This window comes from Vombatus ursinus, unplaced genomic scaffold, assembly GCF_900497805.2.
Source record: "Vombatus ursinus unplaced genomic scaffold, bare-nosed wombat genome assembly UNPS02010548.1, whole genome shotgun sequence".
NCBI classification, from domain to species: domain Eukaryota; kingdom Metazoa; phylum Chordata; class Mammalia; order Diprotodontia; family Vombatidae; genus Vombatus; species Vombatus ursinus.
In genome coordinates, this window is record NW_020950326.1 from 8,335,734 (window position 1) to 8,362,021 (window position 26,288).

Sequence of the window (26,288 nt, forward strand, 5' to 3'; positions counted from 1 at the left end):
TGTCACTCAAGGGTTCTTAACATTTTTTTTTGTATCATAAACCCCTTTTACAGTCTAGTGAAGCCTATGGACCCCTTCTCAGTATGATGTTTGTAAATAATTGAAAGAAATGCTAAATTGCAGTTGTAGGTGAGTGAAAACAAAGATGTATTCTTTTTTTTTTCCCATCCCAGTTCATCTAGCCCCTAAAATCTGTATATAGACACCTAGGTTAAGAACTTCTGCTATTTCTACTTATTTATACGTAACTTGAGTCCCAGAGCCCATTGGCACAGGTGATGGAGAGCAATGCCTCAAGACAACCTCTCTTCAGGTCACTGAAGGGAGAGAAAGACCATGGGAAGAAGTCAACATAAGAGAAGCCATCACTCTCTATCATGTCCGTATCCTTGGCTTATTACACTAGAGATTTCAGGGAATTTCTCCTCAGATGAGATCTGAGACTCTGTATCTCTTAGTTGAGTTGAGTTATCTCACTTCCAAAGAGAAAGTTCCTTCAATCTGTTGTTTGATATATATTCTCACATGTATATTTTCTCTGATTGTTGTTTTGCTACAGACTTGGATAAATGGGTTTCTTTGCTGTATGCTATGTGTGTTCATCGTTGAACTAGTATTTGGTGGGAAGAGAATCAAGTTTTGATATATAAAACTTGAGGCCCTCCTTTTCCCATTAACAAATAGCAATCAGGAGGTTAGCAAGAACCTTAAAATTACTTCCCCTAGACTAACAATATTTAAAGGAGCAAATATAATTCTAGCTTGGTATTTCCTCACTCTAAGGAGAACAGAGTGGTGGCCTCAGGCCCCAACCTTCTGGTTCCCTTTCTGGCAAGAATTAAAGTTTTCCTCAGAGACGCTAGAGATATCTATTCCTATGAGGAGACACTAGAGATATCAATTCTTGCTTCTCTGTGGGCCAAACTGAGATGGTCTTGCTACTTATATATCACATTTCCCCCATTAGAATGTGAACTCTGAGGAAAGGGGCTGCTTTTGCTTTTTCTTTGTATCCTCAGTGATTAGCACAGTGCCTGGCACACAGTAAGTGCTTGATAATCGTTTTCATGGATTCATTGGCTGGTTAAAGTTACAGAGGGCCAACTGAAGGGAGAGAAAGATTCTGGGAAGAAACCAGCATAAGAGGAGACAGCCAGCTTCTATCATGTCCCTGTCTTCAGATCACTACACTAGAAACTTCAGGGAATTTCTCCTTGGGCTAAGATATCAGACTTTCTCCCAAGGGTGAGAGTAACTGTACCAGTCAATACACGAGTTCCCGACACAGATGAAATCATGGGTAAGTCCCAAAAGGGAGGAAAAAGGGCAGGGAGAACTGTCCATGTCAGTATCTCACCCCTATAGGCTATAAGCTCCATAAAGTCAAGCCTTGTATTTTACATGTATTTTGTGCATTCCCTCACACAGTTATAGAGTTACTCCGTTTCGCAAAATAGGTGATTAATAAATGTTCATCATCACTATGACTTAAACCTTTAATGACCTTTCTATTCTTTTAATTCCTATAATATTTAGGACATAAAATGTAATCATTAATTATATATTTGTTTAGTTCTTTTGTTATATTTATTTCTATACTATTCCTAATGTTATCATGTGCTTTGTAACTAGGCAGTGAGGCCCTCTAGGGTGGAGATTCCCTCTTATATTCTCCTTCCCCTCCCCACACCATTTGTTGTTCAGTTGTGTCTGACTCTTCATGACGCCGTTTGGGGTCTTAACAAAGATATTAGAATGATTTGCTATTTCCTTTTGCAGCTCATTTCACAGATGAGGAAACTGAGACAAACAGGGTTAAGTGACTTGCCCAGGGTCACACAGCTAGCAAATGTCTGAGGCCAGATTTGAACTCAGGAAATTGAGTCTTCCTGACTCCATGCCCAGCACTCTATCCACTGTGCCACCTAGCCGCTCCTTACTCCACACCATAACACCTAACTAAGCACCTAAGTGGTTCTCAATAACCCCCCCCAAAATGGTAATATATCAGGGCTAGAAGAGACATTGACCAAACATTCTCCAAATTAATTTGAGCCTTGAGCATTTGGGGATGTGAACTATCTCAGCAGAATCCACACATGTTGGATAAGGGGGAGGTTGAGAACATGAGCTATTCTGAGGAGAAAGGGAGGTTGGAGAAATACTGAAACATGGTGAAAGAAATTCACATTCATGTACCAGAGGCTGGACCAGAAGCTGAGCCAGCAGACTAAATTGAACTCCTTGAGACCATGGACTGTCTTTTGCTTTTCTTTGTCCCCGCAACACTTAACCCAGTGCCTGGCACATAGTAGGCACTTTTAATATATGCTGTTGACTGACTGCCCGCCTGCTGCTAGCACATGTGGAAGAGGTCAGGGAGCCTGCTTTCACGGAGGCACCATCCTAATTTGCACACTAGAGAATGCACAAATGTTCTCTAACTGGTTCCAGTCCACAAACCAAGTGGTAAAGAGACAGGCTGACTGCTGCACCAGAAATGGGATGCATTCAATAAGCACTACCCAGCCAAAATGAGCCTCTTTTCCCCTGCTCTTCCCTGCTAGGCTGGTGTTCAAGCCAGGAGGATGAGCCGCCGTGGCCCTGGGCCCTCTGTCCCCCAGAGCCAGCATGGAGCAGAACACGTGGCCCTCCTTTTTCTTCTGTCTTTGCAGTGTCTCTTCTTGCCTGTGTTCAATCAGTCAACTAGCATTTATTAAGCACCTACTATGTACCAGGCACTATGCTAGGTGCTGGTGAATGAGTGAAGACAGCTACAACCTTTTGAACATCAGAAGATCAAGAGAGTGAACCACCAGGAGTCTAGGAGCTGAAGTCAGTGCCGGGATTTTTCTAGAAGCCATCCAGAAAAGAACAACCTGGTGGATCCAGCACAAGTCAAAGGCAGCCAAGAGGGAGCTACAGTGATTCATCTGTCAGCTCTGCTGAATTAGGAAGTGAACTTGGTGGGGTCACATGACATTTAGAAACTACTCTAAGTGTAAGCCCACTCTCTCCAGAGACCTAGGTGGTATAAGGGAGAGGGTGCCCCCAGGGAGAAGGGAGGGAGAAGGGAATATTTTGTAACTTTTGACATATCCTTGAAATAAATATCCTTTTATAAAAGAGGGAAGAGAATAAACATTTCTATAGCACCTACGTGTGCCAGGCACTGTGCTAAGCTCTTTATAAATATTGCCTCATTTGATCCTCACCACAATCCCGGAAGGTAGGTGTTATCCTTTCCTGGTATTATCCCTATTTTACAGTTGAGGAAACTGAGACAGAAGTTAAGTGACAGCTATTAAGTAAGAGGCTGGATTTGAACAATGGTCTTCCTGATTCCATGCTAATTGGTGCTAATGGGTTAAGTGAAACTGGGATGCTAATCACTGGTAACTAATATTGGAGAGAAGTACCAGATTGGGGATCTGCCATTAGCATTAAAGAAAGCCGCTGAGGCAGCTAAGTGGTGCAGTGGATACAGCATGGGCCCTGGAGTCAGGAGGACCTGAGTTCAGATTCAGCCTCAGACACTTTATACTTACTAGCTGTGTGACCTTGGGCAAGTCACTTAACCCCATTGCGTCCCCAAAACAAAACAAAAAAAAAAGCCAGTGCACTGCCCCTCTGGGTTACTTGTAGAACCTTGGAATTTTAAAGGGGAAAGATGTATCCAGCTTTGCTCTGAGAGAGTGAGCTCAGAGTAGGACTCTACTAGTTTCATTTGGAATGATTGCTACATGTAATAATTATTTTTGATACATATGTATATGATTCAATATAGTGATACATTCAAAATGTTAATTCATAATTAATCTTCTAATTAAGTCTTACCTTACCATACAAAGAAGACATCCCTGTGTTCTCAAAGACTATGCCAGTGGATGACAAATTCTCCCAGATTCTTCCAAGCTGGATATGGGCCTAACAATGGATCACATGTCTGTCATCTATGCACTGGAGAGGCCTAAGAAAGCCCTCTAAGGGGCAGAAAAAGCACAATCTTCATGGATAGAAGGAAAACCCCAATCTAATGAAATCAAAGATTCTGAATTTAAGTAAGCCCATAATTTAATGTTTTAGTTCAAGGGGGGAAAAATCACACCAGCACTGAAATTTTCTCATAGATCCTTTATTCCATGTGAAACAGTAGATTCTGCAGAACAAGGATTAGAAAATGCTGATCTAATATAATTTCTCATTTTATAGATGAGGAAACTAAGGGGAAATGAGCTTGTTGGTAGAAGAGCTAATATTAGAACTCATCTTTCCAGACTCCTAGTTCAGTTGTTGACTGGATTACTTTGGCTTCACTCCAGTGCTAACATCTGACAGCACAGGTTGCCTGGATTACTTAAAAACCTACAATGAAGAAAACCCCTCTGCCTCTTAGATACCTCCTGCCCCTCATAGCTAGCCTCAATCCTTTGAGTTATAATTTCACTTTTTCCTGGCCAGTCTTTGGTAGAAAAGAATGAAGAAATAACAACTGGTGTTAATTTTCAGCAATCCCTGGGATTCTGTGAACACCTTATGACCAGTCCCTAATTGGTTCATTCTCCTTTCTACTCTCCCATAATCATGGAAGCATGGAAGGATCTGTTATGTATAGAATTAGGCAGCTAGGTGGCACAGTGGATAGAGTGCCAGGCCTGGAGTAAGAGGACTCATCTTTCTGAGTTCAAATCTGGCCTCAGATACTTACTAGCTGTGTGACTCTAGACAAGTCACTTAACCCTGTCTGCCTCAGTTTCCTCATCTGTTAAATGAGCTGGAGAAGGAAATGGCAAATCACTCCAGTATCTTTGCCAAGAAAACCTCAAATGAGGTCACAAAGAATTAGATATGACTGAAGCAACTGAAAAACAAAAATAAGGTTTGCACTAACTGATTTCTAAGTCCCTTTCCAGCTCTAAGTCTAATTGTCCTATAATGAAAGGAAGGGAGATGGAAAGAATCCAACCAATAACATACTCTGTGAAGGATCCAGGCCTTATACTTGCTCATCAAGGTGGAGAAAGCGCTCCAGGTGCCCCTCTGCATGCTGTGGGTATGGGTCATATCTCTTCCTGCCATGGGGAGCAAGTTTAGGGGGAACAAAAAAGGGAAAGAATGAAAGAAAGAGGGAAAATGTGAAAATCTAGACCAAGAAAGAATTCCAAAATAGGCTAATGGGAAAAGAAAAAATATCCTTGTCGTATGGTCAACAAGGAAGAACTAAGCGGTCAGAGAAGCAGAGAATGACTCACGAGGGAGAGATTTCATGGGTTTCCAAAATAGGCAGGGTCATTGCCAGGTAATCACTCTCAGTTAATGTTTTCCAATCCTTCTGTCACCTTCCACTCCCTGTTCCTTTCATTTCTTAGGTACATTCTGTCCGTGCTGAACAGTGAAGTTGCATTTGATAGGGTACCCCAAAGGGCTGCTGCAACCTTAGAAATGAGGCCCTGTTGGCTTGTCCAGGATCCAGGGACCACTGAGAACATTGGTCCCAATCATAGGAGGTAAGTCAACAAGTCTTTGCTGGATGCCTACTATGTACTCAGTCCTTTGCCAGACCTGGTTAGGGAGACCAGGATTTCCATTATCAGGCTCCAAACTCTATTTCCAATCTTATTCCATATCACTTTTTTCCATATATGCCACATTCCAACCCAATTGTCCTATTCTCCATCTTGCCCTCTCTCACCTCTCTGACTTGGTTCCCCAACCTGGGGGCCATCCATGTACGCTATGAGGCCTGCCCTGTTCTTATAGTTGAAAGTGATCTCTCTCTCCCCCAGTTTTAAAATGCTTTATTGATGCTATTTTTAACATATTGCTGTCATTTATCAATTATCCCACTCAGAGTAGAACCCTCATTTGTAACAAAGAAGTACAGTTTAGCAGCACAAATCAATCTGCTGGCTATGTCTGAAATATAAGTCTCATTCTGAACCTGCAGTTCACCACCTTTCTGCTAAGAGGTCCTCTGAAATCATGGTCCTCCTCAATTTTTCATACTGCTCAATCATACCTTACCTTTGTACTCATCTCATTCCTTTTTTTTATCATAGTAATTTCTATACATGTAGCTTTCCCATTATTACATTTTTCTGCTCCTTAAAGCAGCAACTGTGTGACATTTATCTTTGCATCTCAAGCCCCAGGAACAAGGGCTCGTGTATTCCTTCAGTTCTTTAATGTATATATGATGTCATTGGTGAGGGTACTTCTTCTGATGGTATAGACAGCCAGTTAATAAGCATTCATTAAGTACCCACTGTATGCCAGGCACTGGGTTAAGTGCTGGGAATACAGAGAAAAACAGTTCCTGCCCTCAAGGATCTCACAGTCCAATGGAGTATAGATTACAACTCACCCTTGGCTTCTCATCCTGGAAGACTCTTTCCAAGTCCTCCCATAAATCCTCTATATGGGGCCTGCCCAACATTCTAGGAGCCTTCCTCTCTGTCTTTTAACATTACATGAGTACCAGCATAATCCTGGGGCTGTCCATCTATTAAATCTCATTCTTACTATATGATTACCCCACCTCCTTTTCCAATCCTACATCTTTTTTTTTTTTTTTTGGCTAGGCAATGAGGTTAAGTGACTTGCCCAGGATCACACAGCTAGTAAGTGTTATGTGTCTGAGGCCGGATTTGAACTCAGGTCCTCCTGACTCCAGGGATGGTGCTCTACCCACTGTGCCACCTAGCTGCCCCTAATCCTACATCTTCTGGACAATGTCTTTTCCTCTGCTTCTTGCAAACAGACCTCCATGGATAATATTTTGCAGCCAATTATGTGTACCATATATCGCTACTTTGCCTTTTGTTTCATTGGCTATTTTGGTTCTATGAAATTTATAGTGTTTCATGATACATAATCATATAGCATCACTGGAAAGACATTGATGATTAAAAGGTATGTGTGTATATATATGTGTGTATATATGTGTGTGTATATATGTATATGTGTGTATATGTATATATGTATATATATGTGTGTGTGTATACATATATGTATATGTGTGTGTGTGTATATATATGTATATATATATATTTTCAGGGAGGAGTGTGGTGTCATCAAAAATGTTGCTCTTTCCCTAAAACCAAACTAGTCCATTGTCCTATGCAATTATACATAGTGCCTGCCCAACATATACATACTGATAAACTAGTCCAATGGACTGTCCTTCCAATCACATATCATATTCTAGGCAATAGACATTCCTCATCCAATTTATTTGACCTGTGTACATTGTTGAGCCAAACTCTTTTGAGTAGTTAGGGATCATATTTAGAAGAGTTCTGTAGTATTTGTGAGCTTGCTAAAAATCAACACAGTGTTCCCTACAAACAGGAATATATGGACATTAATGGTTTGGGGTTTTTTTTAATTAAATGAAATAAATCCAGGAAAGAATAAAACATGATGCCTGCCCTAGTGGAGACTAAAATTTACTGGGGCAGCCAACTCTAATGCACACAAAATAATGAACAAACTAGACATTATAAAAGCAAGTATAAATTTTGGCCTCCTAAGGCTATAGGAATTTAGAAAAACGAGTGAGAGTATCAGGTAAGGTTTTACATTGGAGACAGGACTGGAAGAATAGATAGGATTCAATAAAGCATATACAAATAAAACAAATAGAGAAAAAGTCCATCCATACACTTGGTTTAAGTATTATTTCTTCCATGAAGCCTTCCCTAATTTCTCTGAAGTCTCATTGTATTTACAGTTTGGTTTATACGAGGTGTCCCAAAAGTCTTGGTGCAGTTTTAAGCTTTAATAATTCTGTGTGTCTGTGTCTGTGTCTGTGTGTGTCTGTGTATGCTGGTGGAAAGGGAATAAGCATTCATATAGAGCCTTCTCTGTGCCAAGCACTGTCCTAAGTGCTTTACAAATATTATCTCATTTGATCCTCACAACAACCCTAGGAGGTAGGTGCTGTTACTCTCCGCATTTTATAGTTGAGAAATTGAGGCACATAGAGGTTAAATGACTTGCCCAGGGTCACACAGCTAGTAAGCATCTGAGATCGGATTTGAACTCAGGTCTTCCTGACTGTAGGCCCAGCCCTCTATCTACTTCTATTCACTGTGTCATCTAGCTGCCCCAAAATACTCTCTCTCTCTCTCTCCCTCTCTCTCTCCCTCTTCCTCTCTCTATCCCTTTTCCTCCTCTCCCCATCCCTCTCCCTCTGTAAGCTGGGGATCAAAAGATAAGGTTAGAGAGACAGAGTAACTATGCTAATGAGAACTTCCAGATGGGAAAACAGGACTGGATGTTATTCCTAGATGCCTCTCCCACGTCAGACAGAAACTGGGAAGGCCTTTCTGCCCCCAAGTTTGGCTCCAGGCACCGGGAGCTAGAACTCTGCCTGGCAATGTAATCAAGGTGATGTGAGGGCTTGGAGCCAAGAGCCAAACTATGTCCCTTTCTTTCTGGCCTGCCTTCCAAAAACACACCTAAGCCTTTTGTCTTAAGGAAAAAAAAAACACTTTCAATTCTACCCCCTCCATTTTGCCACACCAAAATGGGGCACACCTTGGGCCCCATTGCATAAGGATCTCACGAAAAGGAATTGTCCTTGGGGCAGTAGCCACTGGTAGTATTTACAGCCGAAAAACAATTCTCCTCTCACGAGAATAAACTCTAACCCTCTTCCTCTCCATCTTCCCCACTCCTAGCTTCCATCATTTACTCTCTCTGTTCTTTGCCCTTCTTCTCTACCACCATCTTTTCCTCCCCTTCCTCCTCTTCCTCCCCTTCCTACAAGGCATCTGGCGTTCTCCATAGGTGATCTTATTTCAGTCTCAACATGATCACAGAGAAGTAAATATCCCCAAGAAACTCTGTGCCTTTGTCTTTGCCAACATCCCTACAATGCATCAAAGAGACATGGGGGGGGGGGGGCTGGAGAGGTGCTGTGGTCGGGATCTGGAAGGAAGACTCAGAAGGAGTGGTGCAGCCCCTGAGGCCCTCTCACTCAGGTACAGAATCCTGTCTGAAAGGCACTGTGACAGGCCAGCTTGTGCAGGCCCCAGCTTCCATTCTCAAAGACAGATTGTTTTTGGAAAAAATCCCAGTGGCATCCAGTGTGAGTTTATTTGAAATATGGAACTGTTTCAGGGCCTCACGTCAACTTGATGACATTGCCAAGTAGAGCTCTGGCTCACCTGTGCCTAGAGTCAAACCGAGTGGTAGACGGAGCCCCTCCCAGTTTCCACCTGGGGGCTCCTGTAAAAGTACGTGTTTCTGAGGGAGCCATGGAAATTATTCACATATCTCACCTCTAGAATCCTTCTCATTTGCCAGAAGAGAGTCATGGAATAATCTTAGCATTTGAAGGGCTCCTGGAGGTCAGCTAGGAGCCAATGCAGAAACCAATTCTATAGTATCCCTCACAAATAGTCACCAACTTCTGCTTGAACACTTCTGGTGCTGGGAAGCTCACTGCTATTATTGGACACTTTTGGTTGTTAAAAATTGTTTTGTATTTTGAATCAACATTTGCCTCTCCATAACTTCCATCAACTAGTCCTAATGCTACCCTTCGGAACTCCTCTCTTTTTCACATGAAAGCCTTGCAAAACCTTGAAGAGAGCTGTCAAGCTCCTCTCTTCTCTTATCTAGGCTAAATATAAATTAATCAATCAGCAAGCATTTATTAAGAACCTACTGTGTGCCCCGTGCCATGCTTTAGGCTTTTTGCCTACAGAGCCAAAAATAAAAAAGTCCCTGCCCTCATGTAGCTTACATTCTATTGGAATATAAATATCCCCAGTTTTTTCAACCATTCTTCATATAGTTTCTAGATCTAGTATCTGTCCTCTGAACAATATTCTTTCAAAAATGTGGTGTTCAGGGAAAGAATTTCTATTTTTTTTTTTTTTTTGGTGAGGCAATTGGGGTTAAGCAACTTGCCCAAGGTCACACAGTTAGTAAGCGTTAAGTGTCTGAGGCTGGATTTGAACTCAGGTCCTCCTAACTCCAAGGCCAGAGCTCTATTCACTGCAGCAGCTAGCTGCCCTCAGGGAAAGAATTTGAAGGCAGTTAGTTTGTGCAGTGGATATAGTTTTTGGACTTGGAGTCAGGAAGTCCTAAGGCAAGTCGTACCCTCTAGAGAATGTAAAGGAATACCCGTTTATCTAAGAAGGGCTGAAAATTATTCTGGTACCCAATCATTTTCCTGGTCATTTACTCTGATATTATGTCTCAACAGCAGAAAAGGCCAAGAACACTGTTCTCTGGAATCTGAGCTAGAATCCCAATCACTTATCCTATGATATTCAAATCCTACTTCTGATAATTACTATTGCCATGACCTTGGACAAATTACTTCTCTTCCCTAGATCTCAGTTTCCTTATTGATAAAATGAGGGTGTTAGATTAGATGGGAGGGGGAGAGGAGTACGCATTTATATAGCACCTACAATTATGTCAGGCACTTTGCGAACATTGTCGCATTTAATCTTCACAACCACTCTGCCAGGCAGGTACTATTATTATCTCCACTTTACAGCTGATCAAACTGAAGTAAACAGAGGTAAAGTGACTTGTCCAGGTCACCCAATCAGGAAGAGTCTGAGGCCAGAGTTGAACTTAGATCTTCTTGACTCCAGGCCCACAGCTCCATCCACTGATGGCTTCTGAGGTCCTTTCCAACTGTAGGTTTATGATCATATTTATTTGCTATCAAATACATGGCTTGTTCTTGGTCCATGAAGAAATAGTCACCACACTGGGGGCTTGAGTCATAACTTAATAATTATGATTATCCAAAATAGCTCACACAAAACCTGAGTTAGCAAGCAATTGAGTGAGACCCAAATTATGCATGTATAGCTATCTGTGTTGGTATTTCCATCCGCCTTGTTGCTATTGTCTTTCAGTAGTTTCAATTATCTCCAATCCTTTGTGACCCCATTTGGGGTTTTCTTGGCAAAGGTACTGGAGTGGTTGGCCATTTCCTTCTCCAGCTCATTTTACAGATGAAGAAACTGAGGCAAATAGGGTTAAGTGACTTGCCCAGAGAAGTCAGATTTGAATTCAGGTCTTCTTGACTTCAGGCCACATGCTTTATCTACTGCATCGTCTCGCTGCCCATCCCCCTACAACACTATGAATTCCATTAAGAAGGGGCTGCATTTTACTCCTCTAAATACTTTATCTGTATCAGCACTTAGTGCAGAGCTCTACATGTGATAAGTACTTAATAAATGTTTGCTTTATTTGTTGCTGTCTATAAATAATGCCCATACTTCAAAACTAAGCTCAAGTCCCAGACTCTCAAACACAATCCCTAAATGCCCAGCCCTTCTTTCTCTGAAATCTTTTCCTTATTGTCTAAACCGGGGGTGGGGAACCTGCAGCCCTGAGGCCACATGTGGCCTTCTAGGTCCTTGGGTGCAGCCTTTTGACTGAGGTCAAGTTTTACAGAACAAATCTTTTTATTAAGGGGATTTGTTCTGTGAAGTTTGGATTCGGTCAAAGGGCCACACTTGAGGACCTAGAAGGCCACATGTGGCATCAAGGACAGAGGTTCCCCACCTTTGGTCTAAACCATACAATTAATGCCTGGGTTCTATACCTTTCTCCAGCTGCTTCCCTTGATTCTGTTTCACTAGACTATACATTCCCTGAGCACAGGGACTAAATGTTCTATCCCCCTAACACGTAGAAGAGGGCTGAACACAGTAGATACTCAATAAATGCTTGTTGACTACTTCTCTTCCTAGCCCAACCTAATCATTTACTGTACTCTGACTTTCCTCAGTGGTTTACCCAAAGCTGTGCTATTCTCCCCAAGTATTCTGCAGTGTTAGCACAAAGGTATGAATTCATAGGCAGACATACTTTTTGCTTTTAAATTTTTTGACAACTTTTTTTTTACTTTTTTTTTGGAAGCCAGTGATCTGAAGTTTCCCGCTCAGAAGTTACCTTTTCCTGGAAGCCTTCCCCAATTAGATAAAAGGGTTATTGAACTGTTTCCCTTTAGCCTGACCCAAAGGTGTGTTTATTGGGAGCCACTTGTATATATATAAACATTAGGATTGCTTGTGTCTGGTTTGCTATGAAAGATTAGAATCTCCCTTAAGGACAAAGGTCCTGTTCTACCTAATAATAACAACAATAATAGCCCCCATCCATACTGCTCTTAACAACAGAAAACATTTATATGATTCTTCTGATAGCCCCTGAGAGGTAATTAGTGCAACTGTTGTTACTCCCATTTTAGAAATTAGGGAACAGAGACTCATTAAGGACATCAAGGACCTTACATATAGTCACTAGCATGTAATACGTGGTAGTCATTAATAAGGGCTAACATTTATATAGTGCTATATAGGTTTGCAAAGTGCTTTACAAATATCTTATTTTATCTTCACTATAACCCTAGGAGGAGATGAGTGCTATTAATGTACTCATCTTAAAGATGGGGAAACTGAGACAAACTTAGGTTAAGTGACTTGCTTAGGGTCACCCAACTGAGTATCTGAGACTGGATTTGAACTCATCTCCCTGATTCCAGATCAGGTGCTATATCCACTGAGCCACCTAGCAGAGTTCCTCTTAAACCCAGGTCTCCTGACTCCTTACTAATTCCACTCCACCACACAACCTCCTAATGAGCAGTGTCAGTACCTGGTATATGTTTGGGACATTGTCTTTTATTTATCTCCTTTTAAAATAATTTTTATTAATAGCTTTTGTTTTTGCATCACATTCATTTCTAAATCCTCCCTCCCCTAACCTCAGTACATTCTCTATGAATGAATAAACAGATGTCATGAGCAGTTTCTCTTTCGGTCTTTCCCAGTTGAAAATGGAAAATCTTTGAAGCACAGAGCTGCGGAAGAGGGGCCAAGGTAAGAAGTGTGTCTGTTGCACTGGTGACTTCTCTAGCCTTCTGAAAGTGCCGGCTTTACCCAACCAGGGGGACCACAGATGCAGTTTTCAATCTCTGTGGGTACTGCTGTCAAACTCCAATAGAAATGGTTCCCTGCAGGGTGCATAGTGACTTAGAAAACCACAAATTAACATTATTTATATTGTATTCTATTTTTTATTTATTTTGTTAAACATTTCCCAATTACCTTTTAGTCTGGTTCAGGATACACTGGGAGTTTCCTGGGTTTTGAGTTTGATACGTTTATTTCAGAGAATCCTCACAGAAGAATATACAGCTAAAGGGGGAAAGTCGTCTCTTGCTGAAAGTTGTAGCCCCATTGGGAAGGGCTTTCAGGGTCAAACAGACCTCTCTGCAATTTAATCTTAAGTGAGACTTTTGAACTTGTTTATAGAATCATAGATTGAGAGCTGTAAGGAACCTTAGACATCATGGACTTCTGCTCCCTCATTTTATAGATAAGGAAACTGAGGATCTGAGAAGTAAATGACTAGCCTATGGTCATATAGCTAGTAAGTGTGTGGGGATAGGGGCAGCTAGGTGGCAAAGTGGATAGAGCAAATGGCCTGGAGTCAAGAAAACCTGAGATCATATCTGGCCCCAGACACTTAGTAGCTGTGTGACCCAGAGCAAGTCACTTAACCCTGTTTGCCTCAGTTTCTCATCTGTAAAATGAGCTGGAGAAGGAAACGGCAAACCACTCCAGTGTCTTTGCCAAGAAACCCCAAAAAGGGATCACAGAGTCAGACATGACTGAAAACAACTAAACAACAAAATCTGAGGATAGGATTTTAATCCAAATCTTCCTTACTCCAAGTCTGAAACTCTATCTTACCACACCACTCTAGTTCTCTTGTAGTTTGAGATCTATCTACACAAGGTTGGATGGGTCATAATGTCTCATAACTGTCTTCCAACCTGTCCTGGAGGCTCTTGACTTTCCCTGAATTCTCCTGTCTGTTTCATCCCAATATGCCTCTATGTACCCATCAACTTACATGGAATGATCCACTTTCTGGCTCAGTCCTGTGGCTCTGAAATCATCTCTTGAGTCTATCCTGGTGCCCAGTCATCTATATTCCATGTGCTATCCTTACTGATGCTTGTTTAGTTTGTCTCCTGGTTCTAAGCCTTAATAGGGTCTTAGACTATAACGGAAAGGTAGAAGAAAGTTCAGTCAAGTGACCTGAGTTCAATACCTAACTCTGATCCTTATTAGCTACATGACCAGGGGCAAGTTACTTTACTTCTCTGAGGCTCAGTTTCTTCACCTGTAAAAGAGATATTAAAACCTATCCACCTCACAGAATGGTTCTAAGGAAAGCTCTCTCCACTCTTACTGGGCTAGCCTTGCTACGCCTCACACATGACATTCCATTTCTCATCTCTGCCCTTCCGTACAAGCTAGCTTCCATTCCTGGAATTCATTCATTCTTTACCTCTCCCTCCCTAGAGTACTTCAGAACTCAGCTCAAGGGCCATCTTCTATCTGATATTTTTCCTTATCTCCCCAGCTGCTAATGACTCCCTCTTCCCATTATTATGTGTTGATTTTTTAAAATCTATTTTATATGTGTCTGTAGATGCACTTGCCTCCCAGAATAGAATGTAAACTCCTTGAGGGCAGGGACTACTTCCCTTTTGACTGAATCCTCCCTCCCCCTCCCCAGCACAGTACCTGGCTCATAGTCAGCAGGTGCTTAAGAAATGCCAGCTGATTAATTAATTGACTTGTAAACCATAAAGTGTCATATAAATGTGAGCTATGATTTTTCTGTGAGTCATCTGCCTCACTCTTGCTTTATATCCTGATTCTGCTCCTAGCCCTTCACTATCTGCCTTGGCTTTTGATACTCTAGTATTAGGCTATCCAGGTTCCCTACTCCAGACTTGCTGCCCTGCTCCCAGTCACTGGTCTTAAATCCTGAAGAATCCAAAGAGATACATGTGCTACAGTGGTATTAAGTTTCCTTAGAAATTCCTGATGCTCCAGGATGAGGCAGGAAGAGGACCCTCAGTAACAGATATGTAGGATAGGAAGGAAGGAAGAAAGAAAGAAAGAAAGAAAGAAAGAAAGAAAGAAAGAAAGAAAGAAAGAAAGAAAGAAAGAAAGAAAGAAAGAAAGAAAAAGAAAGAAAGAAAGAAAGAAAGAGAAAGGAAGGAAGGAAAAAAGAAAAGAAGAAAAAATGAAGAAAAGAAAATTAGAGCAAGAGAATCAGTTGGAGGAGCTGGGACTGGAAAAAGGGAGTAGTTTTCCTGATACTTGTTTCTAATATTGGAAATTCAACTATGCCTCCCTTTAAGAAATGCTAAAATATACAAATTAGAATTCAAAAAGTATTTGTTGAGTGCCTACCAAGTGCCTGTCCCTGTTTTAGGTATTAGAGACAGGAAGATAAAAATCACTACCTGCAAGGAGCTTATATTCTATAAAGGAAAGAATATAATCATTGTTCAGTCATGTCTGGGTCTTCATGACCTCATGGATCATAGCATGCCAATGCTGCCCATGGGGTTTTCTTGGCAAAGATCCTGGAGTGGTTTGTCATTTCCTTCTCCAATGAATTAAGGCAAACAAGTTAAGTGACTTGCCCAGGGTCACACAGATTGTAAGTGTCTGAGGCCAGATTTGAACTCAGGTCTTCCTGAATTCAAGAATATGCAAGCATATAGATCAATACAAAATATATACAAAGTAATTGGGGGTAGGAAAAGCTTCATGTAAGAGGTAGCACTTGAGTAGCACTTTGAAGGAAGCTAGGGATTTTTTTTTTTTTTTTTGCTTTTTTGGTCAGGCAATCAGGATTAAGTGACTTGCCCAAGGTCACACAGCTAGTAAGCGTCAAGTGTCTGAGGCTGGATTTGAACTCAGGACCTCCTGACTGCAAGGCCAGAACTCTATTCACTGTGCCACCTAGCTGCTCCCAAAGCTAGGGATTCTTAGAGACAGAGCTAAAGAGGGAATGTTTGAGGCAAGGGGGACAATTTGTTTATACTGTAAAGCAATGGTGTCCAATTCAAATAGAAAGTGATCCCCAAGGCAGCATAGTGACTTAGAAAACCACAGATTAACATTATCTATGTAATATTGTATTTATTTATTTGTCAAGCATTTCCCAATTCTATCTTAATCTGGTTTCTCCAACCAGCCCTATGTGGCCTGTGGGCTGGAGTTTAACACCTCTACAGTAAAAAGTGTGAGGATGAGTAATATTTAATCAACCTGGAAAGTTAAACTAGAGTCAGATTATGAAAAATTTTAAAGGCTTTGCAGAGAGACTTATATTTTATCTTAGAGACAACAGAAAACTACCAAAGCTTCATGAGCCAGAGAGTACATTGATCAGACCTGAGCTTTGGGAATATCAATTTGGCATTTTTAAAGAAGAAAAACTATATGGAATTATTTACACTGTAAAACGATTTTTTGATATGCAAAATCATTCTCCATAGTTTCTTAAAATTGCAAGCAGAAATACCATCTTCTGCTTTAAGTAGGTTACACCAACACTATTTTCTCTAGTTCTGAAGCTGCCCTATTTTTATTCTCCTCCCAGCCCTGTTCTTGGCTTAGAGAGTTTCATTTACTTATTCATTCATTCATTCATTCATTCATTCATTCATTCATTTATTTATTTGATTTGATTTTTCAACATTTATTTTTATAAGATTTTAAGTTCTAAAATTTCTCCCTCCCTTTTCTCCTCCCTCCTGAAGACAGCATGGAATTTGATATAGGCTATATGTGTACAATCATATTTCCACATTAGTCGTATTGTGAAAGAAGAATCAGAGCAAAAGAGAAAAACCATGAGAAAGAAAAAAAAGAGAGAAGACGGTGTGCTTCGATCATACAGACTCCATAGTTCTTTTTCTGGATGTGGAGAGCATTTTCCATCATGAGTCTTTTGGAATTGTCTTAGATCATTGTATTACTGAGAAGAACTAAGTCCATCAAAGTCTATCACCGCACAATGGCACTGTCACTGTGTACAATGTTCTCCTGGGTCTTTCCAGGTTTTTCTGAAGTCTGCCTGCTCATCATTTCTTATGAAACAATAGTATTCCATTACATTCATATACCCCACCTTGTTCAATGGCTTTGAGACTAAAACCCCACCTGTTCCATAGTCTCATCCTGGAATTTCCCTCAGAGCCTGGGGTCTTCTTGCCCTGGAACATCCAATCATCCTTGTGACCTTCTCAACATGGAATGTTGAGCTCAGAGCTCTCCCCAAAGCAGATTTCAGTGAAGGTTAGTGGGAGAAATAAGCCTTACCTGTTCAATGACTTCTCGCTCATTGTTGACCACTGAAGAGGTAACATACTTATGATGGACACATGCTTAGGCACCTCGTGGGTTTATTTTTCTATATCTCATAGTAAATCAGTGGTTATTGGTTCTAGAAATTGGAGTGATAACAAAGGGATAAAACTCATCTTGTGGATAAAAAAAATGGTCATAAGGAGAGGAGTTGGTGGACAAAGGGGAAGAGAAAGAAATGAAGTGACTCAGGAATGTTGCAGCTCTTTACACCACGCCATTCATCATGAGGATAGTGAGAGATGCTGAGCCTCAGTTTGAGAAGTAAATTGAGGCTTTGTGGAGTGTAGTAACAAGACTACTGGGACAGAAATCAGATAAGACCTGGGTTCAAATCCTGCCTCAGACACATCATAGCTGTATGGTCATGGGCAAATCATTTAAATTCTCTGAACCTCAGTTTCCTTCTCTGTAAAATGAGGGTGATAATAAAACCTTCAATACTTGCCTCAGAGAGTAATGAAGACCAAATGTAATAAAGTATATAAATCAATTTGCAAACTTTAAAGTGCTATACATTTGTCAGCAATTTTTATTATTCAGTGGTCCATGCAAATCTAGGCTCCTGAGTGGAGGGATGGCAGTGCCCTACAGATCGATTTGAACCTGGAGACCTGTGTTGTGCAGCCACATATCCCTGGTGACAGCCTTGATTAGCTGTGTTCACAACCTGGAGCACTCTTCTGTCTCTGACTTCAGTGGAAACAAATTCTCGGGTACAAGGAGACATGCACCCTGATCAAGTCTGCATTTGTAGGCGGTCTGTCTAGTACCAGCAATTGTGCCTTGAGTCTACAGGCGTCTATCCTGGAGGGTTCTGGATTAAGGGGACAGGAATCAGCCTTAGAGTGAAGGTCCCAGGCAAAGTGATCTGGCCTCTGATCCACCAGAAGCTGGGGAGCAAGGATCCACCCCAAGAGAGGACACATCTGCACTAAGACCTTTGGCCAGAGCTTTAGAAAGGAGTGGGTCCTGGAAGATTCAGATTAGATTAATTCCTGATTATCTTTCCTGGGTAAACAGAACTGGGGTGGCATGAGACTAATCAGAGACTAGTGAAGAGTGTGTAACCTTAGAGAATCTGACCCAAATGCTTCAAGAGAGAGCTCTACCTTCTCATGAATCTGCCTTTCCCCTAGTGAGGATCACTGAATAGAAAGGAATAAATTCTGGTCTCCTGACAATGAGGTCCCAGGTCCAAAAAAGAGAATGAGGAATGATATGCAAGTCTTAGGAAGCAGAATTCAGCTCAATAGAATAGAAAAATAGTTTACAATATTTAAAGATTCATAGAAATAAATTGGGCTATGCTATTCATTAGATATACCCCAATGGAAGTCAAAGACAGAAACAAAGGTCAAATATATTCAAAATATTAATAGTAACACTCTTTGGGTTAATGAAGAACTAGAAATAAAGTGGGTGGGTAGTCATTATTTGGGGAAGGACTGAAAATAGTATGTGAATAGATGGTATTTGGAATAGTATATAATTATAACGGAATATTATTTTGTGATAAGAAATGACAAATATTTAGGACGTCTACATTTGCACTTGATCTTGACTCCATGACAAACACTCTTATTAATCTTGGACCTCAGCCAAATGGATTGTTGGTGAGAGGCACTGTAATGAGCACTGGATGGAGAGTGGAGACTTTTGGGTTCTACTTCCAGCCTCACCACTAACTCAGCTGTGTGAACTTGCAAAGTCACTTAATTTTCCTGTGTGTCAGCTCCCTCTTCTTTAAAAGTGAGGACAGAGTTTTCTCAATATACCTCACAGGGATTTTGTGAGTTATTTATCATATACATAAAGCATATGTAAACACTTGAAGAAGTATAAAGTGCTATGTGGATGTATTACATGAATTATTATTATGTATTATCATTAATATTTCTCACTACTCTTCCACATGAAGTTTCCACTCTATTATGGCTGACTCTTCTCCATTGTCCCCTGCACTTATTGTCTTCATTCCCACCTCTTTGCCTCTGCCCTTCACGATTCCCTGCATGTAATACCCTCTCTGCCCCCTTTTCATCCACAGAGACCACCTCTCGACCTGTCTCCATCCTCTCCATTCCATAGGATCCACAGATCAGTCCTAAAGCTTTCTTTGCTTCCTCCAGTCCACCCCAAATGTTTCTTTCTTTGAATTCCACTCTTGGACAGCTAAGACTTTCCTCCTTACATAAAGATTCAATACCACTACCCCATTGCTCCTAGTTCTGCCCTTTTGGACTAAGCAGAACCCACCTCTTCTTCCATATAATATCTCTTCAGACATTTAAAAGCACTTATCACATCCTCCTCATACCCCTACTCTCCCAGTTCTTATTGTATTCTTATGGCATGGTCTCCAAACCTCTCATCATCCTGTTTGTGGTCCTCTGGGCAATGTCTTTCCTAAAATGTGGTGCCCAGACCTGACACACTGTGCTCTTTGGAAGAGGAGGGCTTTACAAAAGGTTCATCCTCCCTCTGTAATTGGGGGGCAATGCAAGAACTGGGGGTCACATTTGTTCCATGACTGCTATGGCTATAAAATATAACATATAATTTCAGTGGGAAGAAGAGACCACAGACATTTGCCCTGGATTTATTCATCTCTCTTATTCATGAAAATTGTTTCTTTGTTGACAGAGAATTTTGTAAGCCTTTACATTAGGACCTGAGGAACACTAGTCTAGGTTTAAACACAGGCAGAGTGGCTATCAGCCTACCTGTTGTAACATCAGGGGCAATGAAAAAGGCCCCCACCCCCACCCAAAAACAGTGGGTCCCTCCTCTCCTCCCTCCACCAATTCTCTGATTCAACTCTAGAGGACAGAGTGAGGCTGATGGCCACACAGCCCTGCCTCACTTAAATCCAGTTCACTTCCAGGTCAAGACTCTTTATGTCATTGGTCCTCTTCTAGAACGAAGGATGAACCACAACAAAAATGATCCTTGTAAGGAACAAAGCCTTTTATTGTTGATAAATCAAAATAAATTTATTAATTAAAAAAATTAAAAAATAAATTTTAAAAAAAAGGAACAAAGCCTTTGAGAGTAGGCTCTCTGTTGCCTACTAGGTAGAGTTTGCCTAGCATTCAAGGCCCTCTACAGTTTAGTGCCTGCTTTATCCCATGTAGACAAACTAGTCCTCCTTCTTGCCTTTGTGCCTTTACTTGCCTGTTCCCCATACCTGAAATTTCCTCCCTTGCCCTCTTTGTTTGTTAATTTCCTACCATTCTTTTTTTTTTTAAGGCAGTTTGGGTTAAGTGACTTGCCCAGGGTCACACAGCTAGTAACTGTCATGTGTTTGGTCTGAGGCTGGATTTGAACTCAAGTCCTCCTGACTTCAGGGCCAGTGCTCTATCCACTGTGCCACCTAGCTGCCCCTCCTACCATTCTTTAAGGCTCAACTCAAAAGTCACCTTCTCCTTCCCTAATCCTCAATCAATAATGACCTATACACACACACACACACACACACACACACACACACACACACAGAGGGAGAGAGAGAGAATATATATTTATATGATATATATAGGATATATTATATACATAGAATATTTATTTATATGACCTATATATTTATAGGTCATATATATAAATTTTATATATATATATAAATTCTATAGAATTTATAGAATATGTTTATTTATATTTTTTTTACAGAATACATTTTAAATAAATAATATCCCTTAAAGTTAGTATAACTCCAATTTGTAAGTACTAGGTTAAGAAGCAAATTTCTTGGGTAAGGTATCATACATAGCACAGTGGGAGCTTTAAGTATTGTACTTAACGTCAGGATAGATCTGGGTTCAAATCTCAATTCCAACATTTACTAACTGTTACCTTGGGCAATTTACGTAACATTTCTAAGTCTCAGTTTTTTTTCTTTATCTGTAAGGAAACAATAATAATAACAAATACCTCTTAGGTTTATGAAACTCAAATGATATAATATATGTAAGGTGTTGGCTATTATTACACATAGCATGTTAAATCACAGCAACTCAGTGTCATTACATGTGTTCATATTGTCACCACTAATAAAATGTAGCTCATAGAGGGCAGGGAATGTTTTATTTTTGTCTTTGTAGAAGCTTGATTAGTACTTGTTTAATTACATATCTCTATCCTTCCCAATGTGATGGAGCCGAGTTCTTCTAGCCAAGAGAAGCTCTTTGCAAGGATATTTTGAATGGGATGGGGCAGAAAGTGTAAATGGAGAAAAGGAAGAATGGACAAATAGAGGGAAGAGAGATGGAAAAAATCTTATCCAAAGATCATTCCCTAGTGTCCAGAGGCTTCATTTCTCTTCTTCTCACAATGTCCTCAATAGTCAGTTTTTAAGGTTTTTTTTTAAACTTTTTTTTTAAAGCATTTAAGGAAATTCTGGAATACAAACTAGATACAGACTAGGCAAGTAATCAGTATCATATTACTCAGCTAGCTCAACTCTGTTGAAAATCTCTAGGTCCTTCCAGTTTCATTCTGAAGTTGAATGGCATACTCCTATAGCCACAATCCTTAAGTCTTCCTACAAGGATAAAAAAAGATTTACCTTTTCTTACCCTTTCTTCTACCCCCTCTCACAGCTCCCTCCACTCCATCCAGTCTAGTCCTAAACATATTTTCTTAGCTGTCCTGGTCACTGAGGAAGCAGGGTCTTTTCCATCCTGAACTGACTCCAAGTTGAAACTATTCTCCATGCAGTCATCTTTTTTCAGTCCCACTTCAGCCACAGATACCTTAAGAAATTAGCCTCCCCCTTTCTCTAGCACATGACCTCAGCCAATGCTTCCAAGCTGATTCTGCTTCTAACTTTTCATGGAGTCTTCCTTTACATTTCCCTCATTTGACACCTGGCTGCTCTATATAGCTCTATAACCTGGTGTTAGTCACCTTACAGTTGTCTTATGCTTGTTTCACTAAAGATATTCTTCTTTACACTCCCTATCTCTGTTTCCCATTCCAGGTCAAAATCCACCCCCACTTTTTTTTATCAAAAAGTCAGAGACACAAGATACACATCTGTGTACATCTGTTAGCATTGCTGCCTGATCAGAATCAGCACTAGCATTTGAAAAGTCCATACCAATGGAAAGAGCACTAAAATGAATGTCTAAAGAAATGAGTTCTTGTCCTGGCTTTACCTATTACTGACTGTGTGACCTTCAGCAAGACAGTTTCTTTTTCTGTTAAAAAAAATTTTTTTTTTTAATTTTAAAGGGTGGGAGAGGTAACTGGATGATTACTAAGGACCTTTCCACACTTGGAGATTAGAATTTTTAAACTTTGTGTGGAATCTGATAGGTTTCCATGCAAAATGCCTCCTTTAATCCCTCAAAGTCGCTTCATACATATTTTATGTTTATTTACCTGTATACATGTTGTACTCCCTCCCACCCCACCCCACCCTCAATAGAATGTAAACTCATTGAGAACAAGGATTGTTTTATCTTTGGCTTTGTATTCCCGCTGCCTGGTAGAGTGCCAGGAACTTAGTAGTTCCTTAATAAATGCTTAGGGAATAGAAGGAGCTTTCCCCTACAAGTGGCCCCACCTTAGAGCCTCACGTAATATCACCTGGACCACCTCGGCCCTCTTCCCTGCTGGGAGGAGACTTCAGAGGGGAAAAATTTTTTTCAAAGCAACAACAAACAAGACAAAAACTCTTGGTTTCTCTTTCATAGTAAGCACTTTGTGTTTGACCTACCTTCAGTCCTCTGGCAAGGATCCAGTCCTCCAGCCCTGTTTTGTATACAAAGGGCCATGATAATGCATAGGAAATCATGGGCCAATTTTTTTTTTCCACCCAACATTTAACTTTTTCATTTTTTTTCCCATGGCACATCTGCTAGTTCCTGGGTAATTCATCCCTAGTTTAGACTTTGTTTAAAAGGAATGACTGGGGAACACAGCATTCTCTATGCTTGGTATTAAGGGAAAGAACCCTGAATTTAGAGTTTGAGGACCTTAGGGACCATATCCTTATGGGATCATATCCCAGATCTGCTACTTACTCCTTGTGTGTAATTTGAGCAAGTCACTTCACATCTTTTGGTCTCAACTTCCATGCCTATAGGAAACATCTTTGCCCATCTTATGAATGGCAGACTGAAGGACAGCCTTATGATCATGATGTAGCATGTCTGTACACATGGTAAGAAATATGACTCCTTATTAGCTAACAGTCCCACAGAGGACAGTAGGCTCTTAGCACTATCTGGAGTTGCAAGCACTGGAAGTCAAGGGACATGCTGTGAGACAGCTCCCCAAGAGCTGTAGACATTTGAAAGTTCAAGTTTGCTTCTCATGACCACCCCTCAATTTCCTCTAATTATTTAAAGAAAGCCCTTCTCTCCTCATACAGGCATGTAGTATCCCAACTCAGCATTCCCTCAGCCAATCAGAAGCTAGGTCTGCTGATGCATAGGTAGCCACAATGCAGCACCATCAGAGGGCTGTCCTTCAGGGTATTGCTTACAAAGTGAGCAGGGGTGTTATATTCAAAAAGAGAAAGTTGGACTAGGTGAGCTCTAAGGTCCCTTCCAATTTCCTGGTGTGGAAACTGTCCTCCTATTCAGATTGAGAACTCATCTATAAGTGAAGGTCATTCTCCTCCACTCACTCTCCCAAGTAAAATCAACAAATACATATTAAGTAGTCACTATGTGCTAGGCACTGCTCAAGAAACTCCTAAGGCTCCCTTTTACTTCCAGGATTAAATACAAAATCCTGTATCATTGAAAGTCTTTCAAAACCTGACCCCATTCAACCTTTCTTTATGGTTTACTCCCCTCTGTGAATCTCTGGTCTAGCTACATTGCCTTGCTCTCTGTTCCTCATGCACGATCCTCCATCTCTGGACTCTATGTCTACGCCCCTGGCAATCCTCCATGGCGGAATACTCTCTCTCCTCATTTCTGCCTGCTGGCTTCCCTGGCTTCCTTTCAGGATTCAGTTCAAACACCAAGTCAAGAAGTCACCCCATGATGTCATTGGTCCTCTTCAAAAACAAAGGAAGAACAACACCACCTTCTCCTGGAGGCCTTTCCCAGTCATTGCCTTTTCCTCCTTCCTCCCCAGATTACCTTCCATTCCCCTGATGTCAGGGTCCTCTTTGAGAACGAAGGACAAACAACAACAAGCACCTTCCATTTACACTGTTTATATCTTGTAGGGAGATAATTATCTATGTGTTGTCTTTTCCATTAGAATGTGAGCTCCTTGAGGGCATGGACTGTGTTTTCACCTTTCTTTGTATCCCCATGGCTTAGCCCAGTGCCTGACACATGGAAGGTGCTTAATACAATGACTGTCTTAGAGAGTTGTCTGCAGATAGCTAGGTGTCACACTGGATAGAGCACTGGACCTGGAGTCAGGAAGATCTGAGTTCAAATCTAAACTCAGACACTTATTAGCTGTGTGACCCTGGGCAAGTCACTTAACCCTGTTTGCCTCAGTTTCCTCATCTGTAAAATAAGCTAGAGAAGGAAATGGCAAACCATTCCAGTATCTTCGTTAAGAAAACACCAAATAGGGTCACAGAGAGTCAGACATGACTGAAAAATGAGTGAACAATACGAAATGCCTACTGTGTGCCAGGCACTGTGCTAAGTGCTGGAGATACAAAGAAAGGCAAAAGACAGTCCCTGCCTTTGAGGAGCTCACAACCAGAGACAACATGCCAACAATTATGCACACACAAACTATATACAGGATGAATAGGAAACAATCATCCCAAGGAAGGCCTACCTTCTGTACTCCAAAGAGATTTAAAAAAGAAAAAAGAAAAAAGAAATGTGCATACCCTTTGACCCAGCAATACCACTTCTAGGGCTGTATCCCAAAGAGACTATAAAAACCAGAGTCTGTCAAGCCCTGAAGGTTGAAAAGAAGATTAAGCTGGGCACTGATATTTTTTGTTTATCTCCAAGAGGGATAATCTCTAGCTTATAGGGCCCCTGGAAGAGATAAAATAGGAAATCTTTGGTAGAAGCACATGGAAAATTATGGTACAGTAGAAAGAACACTAGACCTAGAATCAGAGGACCTGGATTTGAATCCTGACTCAGCCTTTTACTGGCTGTGGGACCTCAGATAAGTTACTTCACTCTACTAGACCTCATCTCTTCATCTATAAAATAATGGGATTTGGAAGTGCTGAGCTCTCCCCCAAGCCCCTCCAAATGACTCTAAACAAATTCTAGAGCAGCAGAACCCACAAAAAGATGGAGTGAAACGAATTTCCATCCCAAGACAACTTGCAAGGTTGGCAGGAAAGGTCTGTTGCAGCTGGGTGAAAGTGTAGTGCAGTTCAGCACAGGCTATGCCAGAATACTCCCAGCCCCAGCAAACCAGGAGCAGGCCTTGAGAAGGACTGAATCAGCGGCAACAGCAGCTGCTTCTGGAGCTCTCAGTCCACAGACAGTTAGGGGGTCAAACAATTGGTCAGAAGGAAATTACAGGGGTCTTTTTGTTAGCGCTGAGGCAGGACTCTATTGCTTTGCCCATACTTGCATCTGGGTCACAGTACTGGGAGGCAGACCCAGGGTGAGGAGCTTGCAGCCACAGCAGGGGGGGATCCTCCTCACAGTACCAGGGCATAAAAGAGTGCTTGTGGTCACTCACAGACCAGAGCACAGGAACAGAAAAGTAGTAAACAGTTCTCCTTAGATCATACTACCTTGGAAAGACTGAAAACCAACAGGTCCCTAGAAGTATTTCTGAAAATAGCTGCACAAAACCCCTGAAACTTGGAACAGGGTACCTTCCACCCGGGAAACAGAGCCTTACTTTAAGAAACAGTTGAAAGTCAAGTAACAGGTTGGGAAAATGAGCAAACAATGGAAAAAATTTTTGTCTACAGAAAGTTATTATGGTGACAAGGAAGCTCAAAACACACACGCAGAGGAAGACAACAAAGTCAAAGCTCCTACATCCAAAGTTTCCAAGAAAAATATGAATTGGTCTCAGGCCATGGAAGAGCTCAAAAAGGATTTTGAAAATCAAGTAAGAGAGGTAGAGGAAAAAATGGGAAGAGAAATGAGA

The 26,288-nt window shown here is 41.1% G+C and overlaps 1 long non-coding RNA gene across 1 annotated transcript in view; it reads left to right on the forward strand.

The window, feature by feature from the left end:
- Positions 1-5,418: 5,418 nt before the first annotated feature.
- LOC114037759 overlaps positions 5,419-26,288 on the forward strand; it is a 48,555-nt gene continuing 27,685 nt past the window's right edge. The window contains exons 1-2 of the long non-coding RNA XR_003568496.1: positions 5,419-5,507; positions 12,818-12,866. This is a non-coding gene — a long non-coding RNA (uncharacterized LOC114037759). The remainder of the gene's footprint in view (positions 5,508-12,817; positions 12,867-26,288) is intronic.